At 42.1% G+C, this 21,537-nt stretch overlaps 2 pseudogenes; both read left to right on the forward strand.

Moving 5' to 3' along the window:
* Nucleotides 1-368: 368 nt before the first annotated feature.
* LOC129558147 (olfactory receptor-like protein OLF4) lies at nucleotides 369-11,033 on the forward strand (annotated as a pseudogene).
* An 8,408-nt stretch (nucleotides 11,034-19,441) lies between these two features.
* On the forward strand, nucleotides 19,442-20,391 carry LOC148777165 (olfactory receptor-like protein OLF4; annotated as a pseudogene).
* Nucleotides 20,392-21,537: the final 1,146 nt, after the last annotated feature.

The raw sequence follows: 21,537 nt of genomic DNA on the forward strand, positions 1-21,537 counted from the left end.
GAGAGCAACCGCTCAGGTGTGCGTTCAGTGCCGACAGGCCCGGGGTGTGGCGCATGGGTGGGCCGGGTTCCCCGTCGGGAGGTCCGGGGGCTCCATCGGCCTGTGCCATGGGGGAACCGCTTTTCTCCCTACTTTGTCCACAGACCTCATCGCGGCCAGAATACCTCCCGCCAGGCACCTTTCCTCTGCGGACACTGTGCCGTCTCCTCAGGACCCACAGCAGCCACGCAACACAAACCAGGGCCCCCCAGGGCAACAGAGGGAGGCCTGGGACGCGGGTCAAGCTCTCAGAAGCCAGCAGCAGAGCGCCCCCTAGCTGCTCCAGGGTTAGCTGGCTGTGGACCCCAGGCGCCGGCAGTGGGCCCTCCATGGCAGGGAGGGCTCCCCAGCTCCTCCTTCGAGGGCCGGTGTCCTGTGGGCAACGACCAACCGCTCAGAACCTTGGGGAGTGTTCCGTCTCCAAGGGAAACAGGTGCGTGACGACCAGGGCTGGTCAGTGAGGTGGGGGAGGGGAGGCACACCAGGTTCAAGAGACAGTTCCCTGGAGAGGTTCTGAATTAGAAAGGGATCGCTCCTGTCCAGGCTGGGGAAGGTGGCGTGGGGGAAGGCAGTGTGTCCCACACAGGCTCACAGCAAACCTTGGGTCAGGTACAGGACCTGGGGAGGTGGCCAGAGGGCAGCCTTGGGGCAGAGCCACCTGCAAAGGACCTGTACAAGTGTGTTGGAGTGAGGATTGCACTGCAGGGTCCTGAATCCTGAGTCTGTGTTTGAGGTGAGGGTGTTCTCCGTTATTTCCATCGTCTGTTCAGTTAATGTCTCGGGGCTCCTCCAGTATCCCCAGGATTATCCTGGCTGTTGGATCCAGGGATGAAGTCACCCAGGTGCATTGTCCAGGGGACCAAGAGGTCCAGCTCTAGGGAGCAGAAGATCAGGTAACAGGAACCAGGGGAGAATGGTCCCTTCTGCTCTGTAGACTCGTCCACCGGCTATCAGACGGGGTGACATGACAGGCTCCCGCCAGGACGGACACTGGTGCTGCTGTCTGAGGCAGGAGGAATCTGCCTGGAAGTCGGGGGTACAGTGTCCCAGGCAGGACGCAGGAGTGGGAATGCCTGTTATCCGAAATTTAGTGGTGAAATAAAGTATATGAAGAGATTGCTCAAAAGTATCCAGGCTAGGCTTCAACAGTATGTGAATCGAGAACTCCCATTGCTCAAACTGGACTTAGAAAAGGCAGAGGAAGCAGAGATCGCATTGCCAACATCCATTGGATCATAGAAAAAACAAGAGAGTTCCAGAAAAACATCTACTTCTGCTTCATTGACTACGCTAAAGCCTTTCACTGTTTGGATCACACCAAACTGGGGAAAATCTTAAGGAGATGGGAATACCAGAGCACCTCGCCTCCTGAGAAACCTGTATGAAGGTCAGGAAGCAACAGTTAGAACCGGACATTGAACAATGGACCCTTTCAAAATCGGGAAAGTACTCAAGGGTGTACGCTGTCACCCTGCCCATCCAACCCACATACTGAGCACATCATGCGAAACGCCAAACTGGATAAAGCACAAGCTGGATTCAAGACTGCAGGGAGAAACATCAACAAACTCAGACATGCAGATGGCACCACCCCCACGACAGACAAGTGAAGAGGAACTCTAGAGCCCCCCGATGAAGGCCAAAGAGGAGGGCGAAAAAGCCGAGCCCAAACTCAACATTCAGACAACCAAGACCATGGTGTCTGGTCCCCTCAGTTCAGTTCAGTTCAGTTGCTCAATTGTGTCTGACTCTTTGTGACCCCATAAACTGCAGCATGCCGGGCCTCCCTGTCCATCACCAGCTCCCGGAGTCCACCCAAACACATGTCCATGGAGTCGGTGATGCCATCCAATCATCCCATCCTCTGTCGTCCCCCTCTCCTCCTACCCTCAATCTTTCCCAGCATCGGGGTCTTTTCCAATGAGTCAGCTCTTTGCATCAGGTGGCCAAAGTATTGGAGCTTCAGCTTCAACATCAGTCCTTCCAATGAACACCCAGGACTGATCTCCGTTAGGATGGACTGGTTGGATCTCCTTGCAGTCCAAGGGATTCTCAAGAGTCTTCTTCAACACCACAGTTCAAAAGCATCAATTTTTCAGCGCTCAGCTTTCTTTATAGTCCAACTCTCACATCCATACATGATCACTGGAAAAACCATAGCCTTGACTAGATGAACCTTTGTTGACAAAGTGATGTCTCTGCTTTTTAATATGCTGTCTAGGTTGGTCATAACTTTCCTTCCAAGGAGCAAATGTCTTTCAATTTCATGGCTGCAATCACCATCTGCAGTGATCTTGGAGTCATGTATGGATGTAAGAGCTGGGCCTTAAAGAAGTCTGAGCACTGAAGAACTGATGCTTTTGAACTGTGGTATTAGAGAAAACTCTTGAGAATCCCTTGGACTGCAAGGAGATCCAACCAGTCCATCCTAAAGGAAATCAGTCCTGAATATTCATTGGAAGGACTGATGCTGAAGCTGAAACTCCAATACTTTGGCCAGCTGATGCAAAGAACTGACTCACTGGAAAAGACCCTGATTCTGGGAAAGATTGAAGGCCGGAGAAGGGGACAACAGAGGATGAGATATTTGGAAGGCATCACTGACTCGATGGACATGAGTTTGAGCTAGCTCCAGTAGATGGTGAAGGACCGGGATGCCTGGCACGCTGCAGTCCATGGAGTAGCAAAGAGTCAGAGGCAACTGAAAACTGAGCAACAACAAAGGCACTCATGGTTACTTATATGTATATAACAAGAGAAATCTCAGACCACTGATTTCTCACTGGTGTGTATCATTCCTTTGTATATTAACACCTTAGCTGCACTTCCTGATATTCCAGAATTCAACAAACATTGTGTTTTGTAAGTTGTCACTGAATTTTATTCTTCTTGTCACTGTTACATTCTCTGACTCTATTTCCACAATTCTCACCCTTTTTGTTGTTTAGTTGTTAAGTTGTGTCTGACTCTTTCATTACCCCATGTACTGTTACCACATGGTGAAACCACCAGGCTCCTCTGCCCATGGAATTTTCCAGACAAGAATACTGGAGCAAGTTACCATTTCCTACTCCAGGAGATCTTCCCAATTCAGTGATTGAACCCACATCTCTTATGTCTCCTGCAGAGGCAAGTGGGTTCTTTACCACTAGTGTCATCTGGCCACTGGCAAAAACAGTATCACATACAAATCTCCATATGGAGTTTCCAAAGTAATGCAAATTTGAATAAATCGTTGGGAATAATAAATATGTGAAATATGGGGAAAGGAATATTAAAATATAGTTCATATTACTTGCAAGATATTTTATTTTCATGCCACACATCTATTCCTTGTGTTATGGAAGATCAATATTTATGTAAAGGGGGATTTACCTTGGAGTTCAAGTGTTGATGTCTTGTTTTATATGTTATATATAGGATTATATTCTTGTTTCTCATTGAAAACCTCCAGTTATGCCTACAAATGAATTCTTCTATTGCTCTAAATGAAATATATCCCTCTATTCTAAATAGCCATATTTAAGGCGTAGTGAATGTTTATTATAAATATCATCTATTATGATCATAAATCTCATCATTCATTATGATCAAGGATGACTTACAAGAAAAGTTCACACAAGAGAAGTTCAATTCCTGTCTAGTCTAGTGTTTCAGGATCACATATTTTTCTCCATAAATATTCATTTCCCTCCACACTTCCCTGGTTTCCTGGAAAGGAATCTCAGTGAAGCCAAATACACATTTCTGAAGTAAACTTGAATAACAGAATGGTATTAAAGTTGTGTCAATATCAAAGCAAATATTAAAAGTAAGAATCAAATGTTTGTAAATGCCTTCACTTCTACTCAGTTTGGTTCTTGTATTAATAAGTGGTTGCTGTGTAAGAAGACATCCTGAAAGCAAATAGTTTGACATTATGTTTTACTAAAAGGTTATGGTAATGAATTGTTGAGATTTCTGCTGGGATTCTCATGTGTCTTTACTCATCTGTAAGTCAGCTGGGCAGGCTCCCTTGATCTTGGCTGACTTTTCTAATATACTGGCAGCTCACCTAGCAGTCGGCTGATCTACCATGGTCTTGGCTGGGACAATCAAGCTCTGTTCCATGAGTCCTCTCGATGGCCCACCTGGATTTATTTATATGTTTCAGAGGTGATTTTCCCAAAGAGATTAGCAGAAATGCATGAAGTCTACTTAAGCCACATCATCATTTTCTCTATATTCCATGAACAAAAGCAGAAAAGAAAAAAAAAAAAAAGCATGAGTCCAGAGTGGATACAAAGGTGGAGAAATAAACTCCATGACCTGATGGAAGGTGTTTTATTATCACTTTGTAAAATATGGGGATGCAGATGAAGGTGGAGAATTGGAGTCATGTCCACAAATAGTCTAAGACAATAATACATTTCAAGTCAGCAAAGTTTTGTCTTTAGAGCTGAGGTGCCTCTCTTTGAGGTAGAATGTATCTGCGTCTGTTTTTTAAATCCATCCAGGCACTCTGTGACTTTTGATTGGTGTGTTGAATCTGTTTACATTTAAAGTGATTATTGACAGATAAAGACTTAGTCCTGCTATTTTCCTCTTTTGTATATGGTTACTCTATTTCTCCTTTGATTCTGAAATTTTCCTTATGTTTCTGTCTGCCATTTCAAGTTGGTGGATTTCCATGATGCACTTTTCAGTTTTCTCTTTCCTGATGTTTCATGTCTCTACTCTAGATTTATGGTTACCATTCCATTCCGTCACTCAGTTGTGTCCGACTCTATGCGACCCCGTGGACTGTAGCCTACCAGGCTTCTCCGTCCATGGGATTCTCCAGGCAAGAATACTGGAGTGGGTTACCGTTTCCTTCTCCAGGGGATCTTCCCAACCCAGGGATCGAACCCGGGTCTCCCGCATTAGAGGCAGACACTTTAACCTCTGAGCCACCAGGGAAGCCCTATGGGTTAGTTTAAAATGTCTTGTAGATTAAATAGTCCTTTTCCCACTGATTGCATCTTATTTTCATTTGCACATATGGTTGCATACTTTCATCTTTCCCTTCTGTCTTTTAGTCACCTCAGCAATCTCTTTTTATGTTGATAACTTGTTACCTAATCAAAGTAACTATAATTATTGTTTCTGCTTTGTCACTCCTTTACACTTTATGCTATAAAAAATGCTTAAACCTATTCTGATGCTGTGTTAGAATCTTCAAATTCCACCTATTTATCAACTTACTCAAAATGTTGTGTGCTTTTGCCTTTGTTTCTGGTAGAAGAGTTTCTTTCAGCATCTATGTAAGGCATGCCTAGTGTTGATGAACTCCCTGAGCATTTGTTTGTCTAAAAGTCTTTATTTATCCTACATATCTGAATGGTAACTTTTCTGGGTAGAGTATTTTTAGGTGACAGTTTTTGTCTTTCAGTATTTTCAGAATGACATTCACTCCCTCCTGGTCTCATAAGCTTTCTACTGAGAAATGTGCTGGTAGGCTAATGAAGGTTTCATGTCGGTTACCTTTCTTTTTCCCTGTTTGCTTATAAATTATTTTATGTTCCTGACTTTGACAATTTTAAAATATTGTGTCTTGGGGAAGATCTTTGTGCACTGAGGTAATTAGATGATGTTTAGCTTCATGGAAGTGTATATATCCTGTTTCTTCTGCAGGATTGGAGAGTGTCGATTACCATTTGCTTAAATAAACTTTTTGTTCCCTTTTCCCTGTCTTCTCCTTCTGAGATACCCATTACTCTTATGTTGACTGTCAAAAAAAGCATTCAGATAGATTTTGATTTTGCTAGGTTTCCTCATATTTTGAGTATCTCATTTCTCTCTCCTCTTCTACTTGTGTCATCTTTAGATTTCTGTCTTCAAGTTGTGTATTCTCTCTTTATTTCCAATGATTTCGAGTGCCTTCTTCATCTGTTTGTATGTGTTTGTTGTTGTTGTTTTTTGATTAATTTTTCAGCCTTAGTCTTCCCTGGTTGCTCAGATAGTGAAGAATCTGCCAGCAATGAGGGAGACCTGGGTTCAATCTCTGGGTTGGGAAGAGCCCCTGAGAAGGGAATGGCTACCCACTCCAGTATTCTTACCTGGAGAACCCCATGCACAGAGGAGCCTGGTGGGCTACAGTCCACAGTGTCAAAGAGTCAGACATGACTGAGAGAGATTCATTATTCGGCTTTAGGATTTCTGTTTGGTTCCATTTTAAAGTTTTAACCTTTTTAGTAAAGCACGCCTTCTGTTCATTAATTTCACTCTTATGTTATTGAATTGACTTACAGAGTTGGCTCAGATAGTAAAGCGTCTGCTTACAATGCGGGAGACCTGGGTTCAATCCCTGGGTTGGGAAGATCTCCTGGAGAAGGAAATGGCAACCCACTTCAGTATTCTTGGCTGGAAAATCCCATGGACAGAGGAACCTGGTAGGCTATAGTCCATGGGGTCGCAAAGAGTTGGACACAACTGAGCAACTTCACTTTCACTTATGGCTCGTTAAGTTTCTTCATGGCAGATACTTTGAATTCAGTTGGTAAAGAATCTGCCTGCAATGGGGGAGACTTTGGTTTGATCCCTGAGTTGTGAAGATGCCCTGGAGGAGGGAATAGCAACACACTCCAGTATTCTTGACCAGAGAATCCCATGGACAGTGGAGCCTGGTGGGCTACAGTCCATGGCGTCACAAAGAGTCAGACATGACTGAGAAACTAACACCAGAATGCAATATCCCGTGCTTTGAAGTTTTGTTTCTGGGGAATTATTTTCTTTCTGTGGTAACGTTAGTGTACTTCTTTCTAGTGTGTGATGAGCTGTTCCTCTACTGGAACATTTGAAGTAGGGAACTTGTTGTTCAGTCCCTAAGTCATGTCCAGCTACCCCATGAACTGCAGCATTCCAGGCTTCCCTGTCCTTAACTTTCTCCAAGAGTTTGCTCCAACTCATGTCTATGGAGTCGGTGATGCCATCCAATCATCTCATCTTCTCTCACCCCCTTCACCTCTTGCCCTCAATCTTTCCCAGCATCAGGGTTTTTCCCATGGAGTCAGGAAAGACTGACTTCACATCACATGGTAAAGTATTGGAGCTTCAGCTTTGGCACCAGTCCTTCCAATGAATATTCAGTACTGATTTCCTTTAGGATGGACTAGCTGGATCTCCTTGCAGTCCAAGGGACTCTCAAGAGTTTTCTCCAACACCACAGTTCAAAAGCATCAATTCTTTCATTCTCAGTCTTCTTTATTATGGTCCAACTCTCATATCTGTACATAACTACTGGAAAAACCATAACTTTGAGTATATGGACCTTTGTTGGCAAAGTGATGTCTCTTCTTTCTAATACACTGTATAGGTTTGTCATAGCTTTTCTTCAAGGAACAAGGGTCTTTTAATTTCATGGCTGCACTCAATATCCACAATGATTTTGGAGCCCAAGAAAATAAAATATGTCACTGTTTCTACTTTTCTCACATTTATGAAGTCATGAAGTTGAGAGGGTAACAGGTAGGAAGGCTAGGTACTCCCAAGTGGAGGAAATAAACTGCAAGTGGCAGACTTTTATTTTTTCCCTTCTCTATACAATGGCAAGCCACTCCAGTACTCTTGCCTAGAAAATCCCATGGATGGAGGAGCCTGGTAGGCTGCAGTCCATGGGGTCGCTAAGGGTCGGACACGACTGAGCGACTTCACTTTCACTTTTCACTTTCACACATTGGAGAAGGAAATGGCAACCCACTCCAGTGTTCTTGCCTGGAGAATCCCAGGGACGGGGGAGCCTGGTGGGCTTCCGTCTATGGAGTCACACAGAGTCGGACACGACTGAAGTGACTTAGCAGCAGCAGCATACAAAATTAAAAGGAGGTTTCTTTTAAATTCTGTGTTGTTATGATGACACCTGGTTCCCCCTAACTTAACTTTTCTCAAACCTTGAGCTAACCAATGTGTTTTTCTTATGGAAATATTTTTCTTAAGCTATGTTAATGAACTATGTATTTGCCTTGGAATCTGCCTTTCTTCTAAAAGGTTCAGCCTAAGACTCAAACCTTGAACAGAAAATGGCCCAAAAAATCAGTATGTCTTACTCATGGAAATGTTTTCTTAAGCTATGCTAATGAGACTATGTATTTGATTGGAAATCCGCCTTTCTTTAAGATTCATGTCAACTGTTTTATGGTGGGGATGACCTTGTGCCAATGTAATCTCAAAACGCGTGCTATAGGAGAGGGGCCTGGTGCAACTCTTTCAGTTTTGAGGTGATTCTTTATTTGATTAGCAACAGATATCTTGCTAACAGATATATAACTCCTTGCTAAAAAATAGCAAGAGGGGCCTCTTTCTGCCCCCTTCTGATATCTATGTCAGAGCTTCCTCTGTCTCTTTTATACTTTAATAAAACTTCATTGCACAAAAGCTTTGAGTGATCAAACCTCGTCTCTGGCCCCGACTCAAAATCCTCTCCTCTGGAGGTCACAGATCCCAGTGTAGCTCTCGGCTGGCAGCCAAACCTTTCAAAGTGATGGGACTGGATGCCATGATCTTAGTTTTTTGAATTTTGAGTTTTAAACCAGCTTTTTCACTCTCCTCTTTCATCCTAATCAAGAGGATTTTTAGTTCCTCTTCACTTTCTGCCATTAGAGTGGTATCATCTGCATATTTGAGGCTGTTGATATTTCTCCCTGCAATCTTGATTCCAGCTTGGGATTCATCCTGCCCAGAATTTCACGTAATGTATGGCTGGATGGCATCAGCGACTCTGTGGACATGAGTTTGAATGAACTCCAGGAGTTGGTGATGGACAGGGAGGCCTGGCGTGCTGTGATTCATGGGGTCACAGAGAGTCGGACACGACTGAGCGACTGAACTGAACTGAACTGAACTGAACTCTGCATATAAATAAGCAGGGTGACAATATACAGCCTTAAAGTACTCCTGTCCCAATTTTGAACCAGTCAGTTGTTCCATATAATACTCTTACTGTTGCTTCTTGACCTGCAAACAGGTTTCTCAGGAGACAGATATGGTGGTCTGGTTTTCTCATCTCTGAGAATTTTCCAGTTTGTTGGGATCCACACAGTCAAAGGCTTTATCATAGTCAATGAAGCAGAAGAAGATATTTTTCTAGAATTCCTTTGCTCTTTCTATGATCCAGCAGTTGTTGGCAATTTGATCTCTGGTTCCTCTACCTTTTCTAAATCCAGATTTTACCTTTCCCTGGTTCAGAATCAGTTAAAAATTTGAGGCTTTACTCTCATTGTCAAGTAGGTGATGGTATATAGCAGTTACAAATTTCTTTTGCCTGAACTGCCTCTGTTTATTGTTCTGCTCTTTCCACCTTCCATCGCCTCTGTCAGAGGTGTCATCCTGAGACTTAGCTATTGCTTCTTGTGTCTCTGGGATTGTTGGTACATTGCTGCTGCCAGTGTGGCTGGCCTGTTGCCTGGTACTGTGGATGGGTAGATTTTCTGATGTACCTGGGAACTCCTGGGACACAGGCTATGATGCCATAAGGGTAGAGTGATGGTAGGTGGTGGGGCTGGGGTTATAAGTGTGCTACGGCATGTTCCTGGTGGCTCAGATGGTAAAGAATGCATCTGCAATGCAGGAGACCCAGGTTTGATCCCTAGGTATGGAAGATCCCCTGGAGAAGGAAATGGCTACCCACTCCAGTATTCTTGCCTGGAGAACTTCATGGAAAAGGGAGCCTGGTCACAAAAAGTCAAACAGACTGAAGCGAATTAGCATGCACACATGTGATATGTTCAGTGTGGTAAGATTCAACAACCTCAGTCACTGCAGGTGTGGAACTAGGAGGAAGAGTCATGGAACCCTAGGTGACTATGGGGATGGAATCCCATCCTCACAGCCACCTGTACTCATACCTAATTAGAGATGATGTAGGAGGTTCCCTACAGGGCATTAAATCCATGAACAAAATACTGACATTAACTTATTTATGGTAAAATATAAATGGTAGCATTTCAGCAATGCAGTAATGCCAATTTATGTGAAAATTAGTCATGTTATTTTCCCCTTTTATCATAGTCACCACCACCACATGGCACCAAGGAACCTAACAGCAATTTCTTAATTTCTTCTTATGGGATTTTCAGGGGAATCAGAACTGCAGACCCTCTTATTTATTATTTTTCTCTCCATGCACCTGATCAATGTGTTTGAAAACCTACTCACTATCATTGGTGCCCAGTCAGACTCCCACCTGCACACCCCCATGTACTTCTTCCTCTCCAACCTGTCCTTTGTAGACCTCTGCTTCACCTCCACCACCATCCCAAAGATGCTGTGGAGCATCCAGACACAGAGCACAGTTACCATCTATGAAGGCTGTAGCACCCACATTCATTTTTTCTTCCTTTTTGTTGGACTTGACATCTTGCTCCTAACAGTGATGGCCGATGACCGCTTCGTGGCCATCTGCCGCCCCCTGCTGTACACGGTCATCATGAGCCCCTGGCTCTGTGCACTGCTGGTGCTGGTGTCCTGGGTCATCAGGGTCCTGCATTCCTTGCTAGAAAGCTTAAGTTTGTTGAGACCGTCCTTCTGTACCTTCTTAGAAATCCCTCACTTTTTCTGTGAACTCAGTCAGATGATCCAACTTGCCAGTTCTGACACCTTTATCAATAACGTGGTGATGTACTCTGGAGCTCTGTTTCTGGCTGATGGTTCCTTCATGTGTATCCTTTACTCTTACTCTAAGGAAGTTTCCTTCATACACGGAATCTCATCAGCTCAGAGGAAGAATAAAGCATTTTTTACCTGTGCATCTCATCTCTCTTATTTTATTGTACAGGCTTAGGGTGTATCTTAGCTCTGCTGCTACCTGCAGCTCAAACTCAAGTTCAACAGCCTCAGTGATGTACACTGCGGTCACACTCACGCTGAACCTCTTCATCTACAGTCTGAGAAATAGAAACTTAAAGAGGGGTCTAAACATGTTCTTTGGAAATGTAAGTATAAAGGCTCCAGTTGTCCTAGGGCTTAAGAAGTACCTGTGATATCAGAACTCAAATTCTTAACCAAATGTTGACAATGTTTTGTCAGATTGTGAAGATAGAACATACTTCTTCTCTTTTTATTGGAATTTATATTTTTATTTTGACATCTTTATATAATTTAAATAACTCACTCAAGTTTTGTTATATCTATGAATGCCAAGTTTTTTGTTTGTTTGTTTTTGTTTCCTTTTAAATTTCCCTTTATTTGTTAATCACACAGTCGTGTCTTACTCTGAGGCTCCCTGGCCTGTAGCCTGCCTTGCTCCTCTTGCTGGGAGAACACTAGAGTCAGTTGCTATTTCCTTCTCCAGGGGATCTTCCCGATCCAGGGATCAAACCTGCATTGGCAGACAGATTCTTTACCACAGGGAAAGCCAACCTGAGGTCGTATACTATAAGTTTTTCTGCCTTGTTATGCAATTATTATAAGGGGAATGCCCAAACATTCTGTTTCTTTACTTCTAAAGGTCATGCAGAAAAGCGATGCTATGAGAAAAAAAAAATGAAAATTGTAAAAATACTTGTATAGTTCAAAGAATACATTGAAGGGTAAGCGGTGTATGTGTGCATTATCTGTATATATTTTATTTTAAAAAGCACACTCACACACAAACATGTACATGCACACAGACCCATATATGTTCCCATTTATTATATTGAGAATAACCTTTGCAGAAAATGGAGAGTAATACATGAAAATAATGAATGTCTTTAATAATACGTAATTTAAGTAATGTAGAAATCTAGATAATAACATTTGAAATAGAATATGAGACCTTATCTTTGATATGAATTACTTTTCCTTTCTAAACCCCTCAAAATAAAGCTGCATTTACATTTATGTAACCAGTGTGTGCACACAGGCTCAGTCATGTCCTACTCTTTGTGACCCCAAGGACTGTAGCCTGCCAGGCTTCTCTGTCCATGGAATTCTCAAGGCAAGTGTACTGGAATTGGTTGCCATTTCCTCTTCTAGGGGATCTTTCCAACCCAGAGATTGAACCCGACTCTCCTGCACTGGCAAGTGGATTCTTTACTGCTGTGCTACCTGGGAAGTCCATCAATGAACCAGTAAGTAAGATAAATATTTCAAGTTGCTTCTAATTCTCTTCTTCAGTGGGGTTGAAGTGGGGTTCCACTACAAAATACCTTTATCCAGGGGAAACTAAAGAACTGAATCGAGTTGTCTCTCAGTAACACATTACTACACTAATGGCTTTAAAAATTAAAGCTCTAGAGATCAGATGCTGATATTCCTTGCATTGGACTGAACAGAAGATATCTGGGAGAGCTGAGACCCATCTGGACACTCCAGGGAAGAAGGCATTAGCTTCCTAGATCACTAGCTAGGGGCACCTTCATGCCTTGTCTTGTGGTCCTTCCATTTTCAAAGCCAGCATCATAGCATCTTCAAATCTATCTCTGACACCAATTTTTCCTCTCTTTTCCAAATATAGAGAACCATTGCCATTACTCATACCAATGAGCATAATTCAAGTTAATCTTCTCATCATAAGGATAATAATTTGATAATTTGTTTTATCATTTACCTTTATTTTTCTTTATGTAAGTTAACCCATTCGAAATTTTAAAAATTTAAGCAGAATATTAAATGTCTCTGAGTCTCATTTCTAAAATGGGGAATAGAGGATATGCTATACTATTGATACTTCACAGAATAAGCTTCTCTAAATTTAAACAGACAATCCATACAATGTGCTAAGGTAGGTTAAAATATTTTATAATGAGGGGATAAATGGCAACTATTTGTTTTAGATATAAGTATGGAATTCCTAATGGTTTCAACTGAGCTTCCCAGGTGGTGCAATGGTGAAGAATTTGCCTGCCAGTGCAGCAGACACAAGAGACGTGAATTTGATCCCTGGGTTGGGGAGATCACCTGGAGTAGGGAATGTCAACCCACTCCAATATTCTTGCCTGGAAAATTCCATGGTCAGAGAAGCCTGGTGATCTACAGTTCATGGGTTCTCAAAGAGCAGACATACTGAGTGACTGAGCACACACACACACACACACACACAGGACACACACACTCACACACGTGAGAAACCAAAGCGCACTGCCCAATGTTTTGCACTAAAGAAACAAAGTAGTCCCTCTTATAAAGAGGGAAATAAATTTTTTACAAGAATATTATGGGCTGTGTCCTTGAAAAATGTCATTGCAGTGACCAGCAAAGAGAACTATCCAAGACAGTTGCCTCAGTCTCACTTGCTGGAGAAAACTCAAATTTGGGGTTGGGATAAGATGCTGGGAGTTTAGACTCTGGCAGGAGTAGAGATAATGGAGAAGGATTAATAAAAACTGAATTTGCCTGGCTTATAACCTGGTCTCCTGGGAACAGAGAATGAACAGGAAAAGAAAAAATAACTTTTTGTCCAGACCAAGTCCCACAGGGAATTCATGTGCCTGTAGGTCATTTCCCAAGAGGGAAATGTACCTAATGAGCACATGATAGAGAGTTGTAAATACCTCCTCTGCTGTATCCCTGAGCTTGTACAGCCTGGATGTGGAGTACACTAACTGTTGCATTTGGAGTCATAAGTCTGAGTAAAGAACCAATGCTTGACCCCTCCTTCCTGCTCTCATCTGAAGACAGAGCTTCAGTCTCCATCATCATCCACCCAGAAGGGATTCAGACTTCCATAAGGAGCCCTCTGTTCATAGTCCCATGCAGGTGAGTCTGAGACCTCAAAAGATACTGCTAAAAATGTTCAGATAAAATGAAATCCAAAAAATTTACATGAGAAACAACTCATCCTAACTCAGAGTCCAGAGACCACTATGGCTGTTTGCTTGGTTGATTAAAATATCAATATATTTTATGATGCTAGAAAGAAAAGTGGACATTGAATTCAACAACAATGTTCAGTGGTGCCAAATAAATGATAGGAATGGAAGCCCAAAGAGAAGAGGGATGAGAGGCATAAAGTGCTTCTAGTAAAAGTAGAACTTTTGTCCAACGTTTTATTAACTAATTGGGGTGAAAGATATTGTGCATGTGTGCTTCCTAAATTGGTTCAGTTTTGTCCAACTCTTTGTAATCCTATGCAGACCACCAGGCTCCTCAGTCCATGGGATTTTCCAGGCAAGAATAATGGAGTGGGTTGCCATTTCCTCCTCCAGGGGATCTTCCTGACCCAGGGATCGAACTGCATCTCTCACATCTCCTGCATTGGCAGGGAGGTTCTTTACTACTAATGCCCCCTGGGAAGTCCTGAGGATATCAGGTATTAGCTTTGGAGTGATGTAGAATGAATTGAAGGCATTCTTTTATGACTTTTACGATGGGATTTTTTTTCTCTCATCAACTGGTTATTTGCCATTTAGTTCTCTTATTAGGTACAGATGTATTTGAGAGGAATTGTGAGTCTATGTAAATTTTGTGTGGTCAAATCTAGCAATCAGTTATGTTTTCTCCATTTCTAGTATATCAATACTACAAAAATATAAGAAAGTGAATTTCAAATTCTGGCTCTAACTGTGGATGACTTCGTCCCCCAGGGTACATTTAACAGTGTCCAGAGATTTTTATGACTGTGACATATTAAGGGCTCGATAAATGTCAGGGATGCTGTAAACATCCCACAATGCACAGGACAGACCCTCACCTCAAATAATGATCTGGTTCAGAATGTCAGTTGTGCCAACTCTGGGGAACCCTGAATTAAAGAACACCTGTATTTTGAACATTTATTGCTATCTTCAATTTTTTCCTTAAAATGTAACACTTTACATTTTCTGCCAGACAAGTCAGAGAGGACTCCTAGTTCAGAAGCACTCAGCCCCAAACTGACAAATATATTTTCCACAGGAGAATGATATGAAAGAGATTCTGCATTTCTTTCTCAATTCATATACTGAATTAGAGCTAAACGTTGTGTATGTGGTCACAATTTTGATTTTCCTGTTATTATTATATACCCATATAGTACATGTCACTTTTTCTATAGTAAATAGACTTTGAAATACTTTTTTTTTAAATAAATGGTTGCTTTTCAATAGACTTTTGGGGCATATTCTTGACCAAAAATTTTAAGAATATTTTAGTTACATTGGCGAGTGAGTGGAAGGGAGATTACATACCAAAACATTCTATGAACATAATATATCATATTATTTTTATCTCTAGGTCACTGTCAATGCCATTAATCCATATCAATGTCATAAATCATTACTGTTATATTTGCTGTTCAATTAATTTTCAATACTTCATTTAATTTTGTTTATTACACTTGCTTCAGAATCATACTATTTAACCTATTAAATATTACCTACTTAATATTTTTACTTCCTAGCTTTTCTTTTCTTTCTTAAAATTATTTATTAAAATTTTTAAAAAATTTATTTTATTTTATAATTAAAAAAAAATTTTTTTTTTATTTTATTTATTTATTTTTATTGTATAGGTTGGTTTTGCCATACATTGACATGAATCCACCCCGGGTGTACATGTGTTCCCCATCTTGAACCATCTTGAATCCAATCTCCCACCTCCCTCCCCATATCATCCCTCTGGGTCAACCAGAATTGGAACATGTACTCCAATGTTCATCGCAGCACTGTTTATAATAGCCAGGACATGGAAGCAACCTAGATGTCCATCTGCAGACAAATGGATAAGAAAGCTGTGGTACATATACACAATGGAGTATTACTCAACCTGGCTTTTCATTTTTCTAAATTACTTTTGGTACAATTGTACATCTATTCACACACTTCATTACAATGCAAGGGTGAGCAAAACAGGTGAATTTACTTCCTGTTTTGGATCTTGCATTATGATTAGGAAGACAGAGTACAATGAAAGAAACGTGTGTGTAATTCAATGTCCTCAGATGACTATTACGAAGGACGTTACTCAGTGATAAGAATAGAATTGTTACACTGTGGGTAGGTTTAATGTGGATGGACCATACAGATCATTAGTTGTTGGATGAAGAGCAGAACTAGGACTAAAGTGTGCCCATATGACTTATGGGAAAAGCTATCAAAACCCAAGCATAACAAAGAGATGATGCCCCATATGAAAAGGGAGAGTCTTGCCTTGTCTGTTGTCAGACCTATAAGACTAATTAGTCAAATAGTTATTAAGCAGCCCCAGAAAAATAAATATTGCTGCCTGATATTAAAGAAGGTCAATATTCAATGCATATTTCATTCTGCCTTCTATATATCAGTTTGTGAAATGTTGACTCAGTCCTCTTGCTCACTTTCTGTTGGGCTATCCAATCTGCAAATGTTTCAAATCATAATGATAGCACTATTTTATCATTTGAATAAATATATTTTTGATTTGTTATTATTTTTCCTGGACATCCGGGGGTGGGGTGGGTAATAAACAGCACATGAAATGTCACCAGAACCAAAGAAAGCTCTTTACCACAGTCTCTCAGGAGACATTTGAGTTTGTTAGGTCTTTATTCCCTCTTGTGTCCATTTCTCTCTCTCTCTACCCCCTCCCCAATCCCTCTCTGTCTCTTGATGTATACATATACCTTAAAGTTCAAGTTTTGAGACAAGATACATATATAGACATGTACATTCATTGAACAAGCTTTTTATTTTATATTGGAGTATATCCAATTAACAATGTTGTGACAGTTTCAGGTGAACAGCAAAGGGACTCAGCCATACTTATACATATATCCATTCTCCTCCAAACTCCCATTCCATCCAGACTGAGACATAACACTGAGCAGAGTTCCCTGTGTTATACAGCAGGACTTTGTTGGTTATCCACTTTAAATATAGCATTGTGTTCATGTCGATCCCAAACTCTCTAACTGTCCCTTCCCCTCATCTTTCCCCCTGGCAACCCATAGGTTCACATTCAACTACATTTTAATGATCTTTAATACAAGTGTAAAATGGCCATACCAAAATTGAATCCCAAGTATATTGGTACCAAGAATATTTACAAACTGCAATTTTTGGATACCATTTTACATAACCTGATCTTATCAATGGGGGTTGTATCAAACTCTAACTTAATCAAGGTAGTCAGGGATGAGGGGTGAAAAACATAGAAGTAACAAAGCTTAGGTGGTCAGTGTTTACTGTATATGTGTGTGTGTGCACGCCTGTGTGTGTGTGTGTGCGTGCACATGTGTGCATGTGTGTGTGTGTGCGCCTGTGCATGTGTGTGTGTGTGTGGTGCCTGGTGGAGTATGAGAAGTCCTCACAGAGGTGGTGCTGAGTTCATATATTCCAAGGTGACTCTAAGAATCTGCCTGCAATGTGGGAGACCTGGGTCCAGTCCCTGGGTTGGGAAGATCCCCTGAAGGAGGGCATGGCAACCCATTCCAGTATTCTTGACTGGAAAATCCCATGAACAGAGGAGCCTGGCAGGCTGCAGTCCATGGGGTCATAAAGAGTTGGACATGACTGAAGCAGCTGAACACAGCAAGGTGACTCATACACAGAGGTCAGAACTCAGTCAACAAAAGGGATCCATTTAAACACATTGGATATCTCGGCAACAATTTCATAAAGTACTAGTTACATGAGGTGGATGAAAGTCTTATGATTTGAAGTTTCAGCACCACCACAGAGGTCACCTTGTCCCTCAGCGTCCTCTGACAGCATCTCTCCTCACTCCCTCTTGCCCTACACCCTCCCCACATTGGCTTCCTTTTTTCTCTTGAACACCTTAAACAAACACTTTCCTCAGTGCATTTGCACAGGCTATTCTCCCTGCTAAGCATACACTTCACCTGATATGTTCATGGCTCCTAGTCTTTCATTCTTGAATCTAAAAAATAGCATGTCTTCTCTACTCTTTCCCTAAAACCTTTCAGTTTTCTTCATAGCAACAGTCACCATTAAAAAGTTATATATAACCTATAAGTTATATATATATGTATATATTTAATATATATTCACATATATATGGACTTCCCTGGTAGCTCAGCAGTAAAGAACCCACCTGCAATGTAGGAGACTCAGGAGACCGGGGTTCTATCTCTGGGTGGGAAAGATCCCCAGCGGAGGGCATGACAACCCACTCCAATATTCTTGCCTGGAAAACCTCATGGACAGAAGAGCCTGGCGGGCTACAGTGCATAGAATGGGAAAGAAGTCACTGAGCACACACACATACACACACACATATATGACTTGCTTATGTTTACTTTGTGACTGGATTCTTAGAGATTTTGTGTTTTAGAGCCCTATACTCATAGCCAAGACACACCTGGAACATGATCATCACTCAGTTTATAATCCCCAAATGAATGAAAGTATTTCTTCTGCGGAATAGATGACATCCCGGGGAAAAAGCAGCAACTGGGACAATCTTGTGAATTCCAGATGACACAGAAATTCCCTCAGTCAGTTCAGTTCAGTCTCTCAGTCGTGTCCGACTCTTTGTGACCCCATGAATTTCAGCACACCAGGCCTCCCTGTCCGTCACCAACTCCCGGAGTTTACCCAAACTCATGTCCATCGAATCGGTGATGTCATCCACGCATCTCATCCTCTGTTGTCCCCTTCTTCTCCTGCCCCCAATCCCTCCAAGAATCAGGGTCTTTTCCAGTGAGTCAACTCTTCATATGAGGTGGCCAAAGTATTGGAGTTTCAGCTTCAGCATCAGTCCTTCCAATGAACACCCAGGTCTGATCTCCTTTATTTTATTTTAAATTTTTTAATTTTTTAATTTTATTGGAGGCAAATTACCTTACATTAATATATTGGTTGGTTTTGCCATACATTGACACGAATCCACCCCGGGTGTACATGTGTTCCCTTTCTTGAACCCCCCTCCCACCTTCCTCTTCCCCATATGCTCCTGGTTGGATCTCCTTGCAGTCCAAGGGACTCTCAAGAGTCTTCTCCAACACCACTGTTCAAAAGCATCAATACTTCGGTGCTCAGCTTTCTTCACAGTCCAACTCTCACAACCATACATGACTACTGGAAAAACCATAGCCTTGACTAGACGTCTGACACTGTTTCCACTGTTTCCCCATCTGTTTCCCATGAAGTGATGGGACCAGATGCCATGATCTTAGTTTTCTGAATGTTGAGCTTTAAGTCAACTTTTTCGCTCTCCTCTTTCACTTTCATCAAGAGGCTTTTTAGTTCCTCTTCGCTTTCTGCCATAAGGGTGGTGTCATCTGCATATCTGAGATTATTGATATTTCTCCCGGCAATCCTGATTCCAGCTTGTGCTTCTTTCAGCCCAGCATTTCTCATGATGTACTCTGCATATAAGTTAAATAAGCAGGGTGGGGCGCAAATCCATAAACAAAGGAGAACTTAGTTAAGCAAATATATTTAAATATAATTAGGCAAAATAGAAATAGCAGTTTTTCAATGATGTGAGCAATGTCATTTTTGTGAAAATTAGACATATTTTCCCCTTTCCTTTATGTCACCTCCACCACATGGTACCAAGGATCCTAACGCATGTTTCAGGTTTTCTTCTTCTGGGATTTTCAGAGGTATCTGAACTGCAGCCCATCATATTTGGGGCCTTCCTCTCCACGTACCTAATCACTGTAATTGGAAATCTCCTCATCATCCTGGCCGTCAGTGCAGACGCCCACCTCCACACACCCATGTACTTCTTCCTCTCCAACCTGTCCTTTGTAGACATCTGCTTCACATCCACCACCATCCCAAAGATGCTGTGGGACATCCAGACCCAGAACAAAGTTATCACCTATGAAGGTTGCATTGCCCAGGTGTATTTTTTTGCACTGTTTGTAGGGTTGGATGACTTCCTCCTGACTGTGATGGCCCATGACCGCTTCATGGCCATCTGCCACCCCCTGCTCTACACGGTCATCATGAGCCCCGGCTCTGTGGAGCGCTGGTGCTGGTGTCCTGGGTCATCAGTGCCCTGCATTCCTTCTTGCAAACTTTAATGGTGTTGAGTTTGTCCTTTGGCAGAGAGGTGATAATCCCTCACTATTTCTGTGAACTCGAACAGTTGGTCCAACTTGCCTTTTCTGACATCTTTCTTAATGAGATGGTGATTTATTTTGCAACTGTCCTGCTGGGAGGTGCTCCCTTAGCTGGTATCCTTTACTCTTACTCTAGGATAGTTTCCTCCATATGTGAAATCTCATCAGCTCGGGGGAAGTATAAAGCATTCTCCACCTGTGCATCTCACCTCTCGGTTGTCTCCTTATTTTATTGTACATGCTTAAGAGTGTACCTTAGCTCTGCTACTACCCAAAGCTCACACTCAAGTGCAACAGCCTCAGTGATGTACACTGTGGTCACCCCCTTGCTGAACCCCTTCATCTACAGTCTGAGGAACTGAGGAAAGGCCGCTCTGAAAGCATTCTTTAGGAGGACAATGATTAAAAGACCATTTGTTCTAAGCTGAAGAAGGGAGCCTGACTAAAAGATGTAAAACCTCACAGGCAGAACTTGCAATTTTTGAGATCAGACTGTGGAAGAAGATGTTGCTCCTTCCTTAATTTCTTGAAATTTCCATTTATTTGACCTCACCTCTTTCATACAATTTATGTAACCCATTTGATTAAGCTTAGTGATTTCCCCCTTATCCAAGAGTTATTTTAATAAAGAATAGTCATGAGTTGTACTGCTCCAATTCAGGGAAAACTACTGAAGACATTCACGGCTATCTGTGTGTTTATAACAAGGAAAATTTCAGACCACTGACTGTATGTCTGTGTACATCATTCCTTTGCATCACCACCTTAGCTGCTCTTTCTGATATTTCGGACGTTGACATACACTGTATCTTGCTAGTTGTCACTGTATTTTATTCGTCTATTTAGGATTCTATTGCTTATTCAGTTTTGTTTCCACAATACCTATCATGTGTGTCCATGCTTTGCTCAGTTATGTCTCTTTGTGACCTTTCTGACTGTAGCCTGCCAGGCTCCTCTGTCCATGGGATTCTCCAGGCAAGAATACTGGGGTGAGTTGCCATTTCCTCCTCCAGGGCATCTTCCTGACCCAGGGATCAAAAGCCATAGCTTGAGTCTCCTGCATTGGCAGCCAGGGGTTCTTTACCACTAATGTCAGCTGGGAAGCCCCTGAGGCATCAAGTTCAGTTCAGTTCAGTCGCTCAGTCATGTCTGACTCTTTGCGACCCCATGAACTGCAGGCTTCCCTGGCCATCACCAACTCCCGGAGTTCACTCAAACGCATGTCCATTGAGTCAGTGATGCCATCCAACCATCCTCTGTCATCCCCTTCTTCTCCTGCCTTCAATCTTTCCCAGCATCAGTCTTTTCAAATGAGTTAGTTCTTTACATCAGATGGCCAAAGTACTGGAGTTTCAGCTTTAGTATCAGTCCTTCCAATGAATATTCAGGATTGATTTCCTTGAGAATGAACTTGTTGGATCTCCTTGCTGTCCAAGGGACTCTCAAGAGTCTTCTCCAAACCATAATTCAAAAGCATCAATTCTTTGGCCCTCAGCTTTCTTTATAGTCCAACTCTCACATCCATACATGACTACTGGAAAAACCATAGCTTTGACATAGCTGTACCTTTGTTA

The sequence above is a fragment of the Moschus berezovskii genome, chromosome 8 (assembly GCF_049115385.1).
Source record: "Moschus berezovskii isolate FMDL1 chromosome 8, NW_MosBer_1.0, whole genome shotgun sequence".
Classification (NCBI taxonomy): Eukaryota; Metazoa; Chordata; class Mammalia; order Artiodactyla; family Moschidae; genus Moschus; species Moschus berezovskii.